Below are 5,856 nucleotides of genomic sequence, written 5' to 3' on the forward strand. Positions count from 1 at the left end.
TGTGTTTGTATATTTATATAAATATGTATTGATATTACTAAATAATTTATTAAATAAACTATGAACGGCTGTGTGCTTTGTAATATGCTCATCATACATCAATATCAGAATATTCTATTCCTACTCTTTGGTTTTTCCCACTAAGCGTATTTAATTATGCTGAGCTATGTATCAATGCAATTAAAAAATGCAATTGTTTATAAATGTAGCTTTGATAGATGTTTGAATATGGTTTCCAGTAACAAAAAAAATCATGTTATGATCGATTAAATGTGCTGATACGTCATTGTGCTGCTAAACACAGAACGCTGAGTGGAGGGATCGACCCTTCCAAGATGGCTGCCCTAAATCTCGTCAGCGACAATAGTCGAGAGCGGTCCATGAGGTGTCTATTCTTTCTCTCTTGCTCTCGATGAAGGGGGACGCTTTTTTCCTCTGCTCCCTCCCTGCCCATGCCTGCCCAACTTGCTCTGTTTTGTCCTGTCTTTTTCTATATTTTTGGAGCCTTTCTTTGCACATCATCCAAATCTATAAATTATGGATCTGGTAAACCGATCTCTCAATGCAATTGATCAAATTCTCGACAGGAGAGCCCTCTTGTCCTGCAGAGACACACCCGGTGGGATTCACCCTGGATTTATTCATGATAACAGGATTTCTGCTGTTTGGAGCTTGAGGATTCCTGGATTATCAACAAATTTGTGACGGACTCGACCGAACTAGCAAACACTCAGACTGTTGGTGTGGACAGAGACAAGGACTCTAAAACTCAATAACGAGTTGGAGAAGTTGGTTTTGGCTCAGTGGGACGACCAAACTAATTTGGATGATTGGAAACTGAGATGTGTCGGAGAGACTTTACGGAAGATTGAAATTCATAATCTTCCCGACCTAAGACATTCTGTTTATGAATTGGCTGTGCACGTTTGGCCTTGGAAGGGCTGCATATCTCTAGTCTTCTCGAAGATACGCAAACACAACGCACCTTCCACCTCACCCCCTTCTGTTTCCATGGAGCTGTGAGCTTAATGCTCCTAAGGACATCATTCCTCTATAACAAACACCTCTGTCGGACTTTGCCAGGGACCACAGCCACCTGACTCCATGGCCCTTTGACGTCACCACCTTCACTCATGTCTTTGTTTTGCCCCTTTGTTTTGTCTGAATGTTGCCATCTGCCCTAATGTGTCCTTTCCTCTTTTCCTTTGGTTTGTTATTTTGTTTGCATTTCCTTTTAACTCATGTGAAGCACTTTGAATTGCCTTGTTGGTGAAAATGTGATATGTAGCTGATCCCCAGCACTTGAATTAATTTGCACGGTCTCGACGGGTGATTTTCAAGGTTTGTTTATTTTCTTTGATGTGGATCATCAGTCACCACACCCATCTCAGTCACCGTGAAAACTAAAAACATATACAATTATTAGAATATAAACATAAACTTACAACACAAACAACAAAATAAAACGTACCTCGCTGCTTTCACAGGGGAACACTAAGTGTTGATTGTGCCAAGCACATCTTTGACAGTTCATTCAAGTCATTCATTGGTACAATGATTTGCCAGCTTTTATAGGGCCTGCCCTCATTAGCTACGGCAGCCCGTGAGGTACATAACAAAAAAAACAAAACTTTACAAAGTGCAAATACAATTAAACAAAACAAAATACAAACCACCAACAGTGCTAATCAAAACAGACAAATATCATTAAACAATCTGCAACATCCTTAATGTAGAAAATTCAAGTCAAATAATTTACAATAAATAGTCTATAAATTGGGCTGCACAGTGGCGCAGTTGGTAGAGCTGTTGCCTTGCAGCAAGAAGGTTCTGGGTTCGATTCCCGGCCCCGGTCTTTCTGCATGGAGTCTCCATGTTCTCCCTGTGCATTGTGGGTTTTCTCCAGGTACTCCGGTTTCCTCCCACAGTCCAAAAACATGACTGTCAGGTTAATTGGCCTCTCTAAATTGTCCCTAGGTGTGAGTGTGTGTATGGTTGTGTGTCCTGTGTGTCTCTGTGTTGCCCTGCGACAGACTGGCGACCTGTCCAGGGTGACCCTGCCTCTCCTGGAACATTAACTGGAGAGGCACCAGCAACCCTTCTGACCCCACTGAGGGACAAGGGTGTAAGAAGATGAATGGATAGTCTACAAATTTGAATAATTTAGGCAACTTAATTTAAATGGCTCACTATCCATTACATGCTATATAAATAAAATTACCTTACCTTATATTATTCCTTTGGGACCAACGACATGAAAAAACAACTGCGAAGGGTTCACTGCTTTACTGCAGATGAATTGACAAGATGACAGTGAGTAATAACCACGACGCAGCTAGAAACATATCCATAAAGCACTAAGACCATAGACATCAACCAAAGTCACATAGCAACGACATAGACCAACAACATCTACACATATGACTTCTACTTATTTTTGACACAAATGGAACCCCATACGTTTCCGATTTTTTTTTATTTACTTTTTTTATTATTTGTAGGTGCGGCTTATAGTGAGGTGCTCTCTACAGTCCAGAAAATACGGTATTCATTTATGGGGCTTTCTTTTGAATAGTATAGTTACTGGCTTGGATTCCTTCTGCTTTATAGTCATATTATGTCGCCTCGTTTTCTCACAGTTATGTTATCAAAAGATACATTCAGTGGAGGGATCGGTGGGAGAAGCAAAAAAATTTAAAAAGAAAACAAAAAAGATTGTTGCTGCCCTGAGAGAGCAAGATGAGGCACTAGTGTAGATATGTTGGAATTTGACGTCCTCTGGTGGTTACTTTTAAGAACAGCAGTCACTTCACAGTTTGTATAACTCCCTCAAAGACCCGCCTACCAGGTCGTAGCTTATAGGTCAGCTGTTCTTATAGAGGCACGGGATTGGTCCGGAGGTGATTTTCGTCAGCGAAGTCACTTTATGTAATTATCATTCAACAGCGCTTGTATAAAAGAGGAAACATGTTTTAAGAGCAGGCAGTAGATTTTGGTTTAAACTGTCTGCAGAAATGCCAACATCTCCTGTGAAAACCCGGATCCCCCTCACCAGCTTCGGGCATCTCATCACAGAGGTGAAGGTAAGATCTCAGAAATATATGCCGTTTCTCTTATAACGATGGAAAACAGCAGGAGTCGGTGCTGCAAGACTCTCCACACAGAAGGAGTGAGATGGTCAGAATACCTGGTCCGTCATCAGTCATACAGCAAACTGGATGGTCAAGAAGAAAATAAGACAGCAGGACATGGGACACGTTGAACTACTCCTGAACCTGGACAGCATGAGAAGCGTCCTCCTGTCTGACTCAGGCCCAGCGGGCATTGGGGGTCATTGCCGGTGTTGTGTGAAATTCTGCCCCCCTGTGTCGGGAGCGCGCATTGCAGCCAGAGAGGTGGATCCGGCGGATCTGACCATTTTCACGGCGCTTTTGATCCATTTCTCAGTAAAAACTACTCATATAATCATGTCAATGTTGTAACTTTCAGTTTAATCGGCAGCTATCAAAATTTAAAAATTAATAAATAAACGAGGTCTTGTGTGGAGGTCTTTTTACGTTGTTTTGCGTTATCTTAAACGTGAAGAGAAACGGATCTTTTTCCAACTTTTGTCTCTTAAGCCTGACAAATAACAGTCAGTAAACAAACAGGTTTCCAACACGTTGTGTGCATTTATAATTTTTCATTTCTGATACAAGAGGATGGAAGCTATCTGACAGCAGGGCACCAAAATAAAGACTTCCTGAAAAGATCAGAGTTTTTGGTAAATCCCGTTCTAATGTAAAATATGACAGATTACTGGATTAAGGAAATGTCTAGTATGCTATCACACATAATAATTTTTGAGAATTTGGAGACAGTTACTTTTTATTTCCCAAAGTTATGGCCACAGATCCCCCCAGACGTACTGACTGAGTTGAGTAATACTGTTGTAGCTAAAAGATGACTGGTTAATACGTTGAGTAATATTATTATTTCTACATAGATTGATTGTGCCCCTCCCTCCCATCCCCAACCTGTTAAACTCTCCTGGACCGGAGCGAGCAGAAATAGGACTGAACATTCTATGTTAAGATTCTTAATCATTTTTCCTTTTATCTGATACTCATAAACAAAAACTCATCTAATTAGTTATCAGATTCCACTTGTGTGCAACTTAATCTCATTATCAGTACAACTGTTCTTTGAGGTCTTCATTAGTGAGACAATTGAAGCTGAAAGTGGAAAAAATGTGACAACCACAAACTTGAACATGCCATCTACACTGTGGAAAAATGTTGGCAGCATCATGCTGTGAGGATGATTTTCAGAGTTCATCAGAATGGCTTAGATCAAAGTGTAGCCATGTGTAACAATGGTCCAGTCAAAGTCCAGACCTTAATCCAATTAACACAATTTGTGGCCAAACGTTACCATAGTTTTTGACAGATTATACTCTCCATGCAGTCAGACTGAACTAGAAGAAGAAGAATGACCAAAGCCCCAGTTTTTACATAAAGACATAACCCAAAATCTGACATTTCTGTAAAAGGGTATTTTAAGGAGGATCACACATGCCACAGATTTCAGGTTTTTAGATGTGGAAAAAATATACAAACTATGTAAAAATGTCCTTCCATTCCAAAGCTATGTACAACCTTGTGTGAGAAAATACACTTAAGTTTGAGGCTGTGACATGACAAAAGAAGGAAATGTCCAGGCTTCTAATTAATTATAACTAAACTAAAACATGAACTAGTGGTGGCAGCATGATGCTGTGGGAAAGAATTTCTTGAGCAGGAACAGAGGAAAGCTTTTAGAGCTGAGTCAGAGGGGCTGGATAGAAATGTAAGCCACACTTTTCAGATTTGTATTTGTAAATCAATTTAAAAAGTTTACTTTTGCAAGGTGCGGAATAGACTGCATAAGCTTTAAAAATGTAATATTCAAAATGTAGTAATTTTCAGGATTTTTGTATAAATAAATTTGAAAATTTGACTGAAAATGTTTGAGTAATAAAGTAATGGAACATTTAAGTTGGGCCTCAGATTCAGAGGTGACCAGTTGTCAGAACAACACGTCATTCCTGACCATCACACATACATTGATGTACTGTCTGACCGTCTGTCCTGTTAACTTAGAGCCTTTATTAGCTCAGAGACGGAACAATTACTAAACAGACTCAAGAATCTCCTCTTGGACACGTCTGCTTTAAAGACAGACAGGCAGAGGAGAACCAAGCAGAACCTCTTGTTCATAGTCACATCCAGCATCTGCACAACTTCTTCATCCATCTGTTGCTTTCAGATTCATTTTGACGGTGAAACTGCTTTGCTTGACAGTCATCATGTTTAATTCTGTTCAGGAAGTGATCATGTTACCATACTTCTTTAATTGCTGTGGCTTACAGGTTTTTTCTTTTCATGCTTTTACGTTGTGATTGATATATGTTGTTGTCCTGAGAGGAGAAATCTTTAATGTGTTTCAGAAGCAGCTGTTTGGCATCGAAGGACCCTCATCTGTGCATCTGACCGGTTGGAGGAAATACTTCAATAGCTACACACTGCAGGGCCGCAGAAATGTACATAATGCACTTAAATACAGCACATGTTTAAAACAGATATAGAGTCCAGTATAACAATGCATGAAAAAGAATTGTTATACTTTACATTTTTTCACATTTTGTACACTAAAGCCACTAACTTCAGTTTATTTAGTTGGGATCAGATGTGATAGGGCATCACAAATAATGCATACTTATAAAGTGGAAGGAAAAGTAAACTTTTTTTTAAATGGCAGTATTATTTCTTTTCCAGGCAGATAGTGCCACTTTATAGCACAATCAAGCAACTATGGTACCTTCAGTATTAATAAAAA

At 39.6% G+C, this 5,856-nt stretch overlaps 1 protein-coding gene across 1 annotated transcript in view; it reads left to right on the forward strand.

Moving 5' to 3' along the window:
• The first annotated feature begins 2,879 nt into the window (after positions 1–2,879).
• The window catches only part of LOC103462961 (suppressor of cytokine signaling 1-like), a 20,814-nt gene continuing 17,837 nt past the window's right edge, over positions 2,880–5,856 (forward strand). The window contains exons 1-2 of the mRNA XM_008406037.2: positions 2,880–3,083; positions 5,468–5,560. The gene's annotated coding sequence lies outside the window, so the exon portion shown is untranslated. The remainder of the gene's footprint in view (positions 3,084–5,467; positions 5,561–5,856) is intronic.

The sequence above is a fragment of the Poecilia reticulata genome, linkage group LG1, assembly GCF_000633615.1.
Source record: "Poecilia reticulata strain Guanapo linkage group LG1, Guppy_female_1.0+MT, whole genome shotgun sequence".
In the NCBI taxonomy this organism is placed as follows: Eukaryota; Metazoa; Chordata; class Actinopteri; order Cyprinodontiformes; family Poeciliidae; genus Poecilia; species Poecilia reticulata.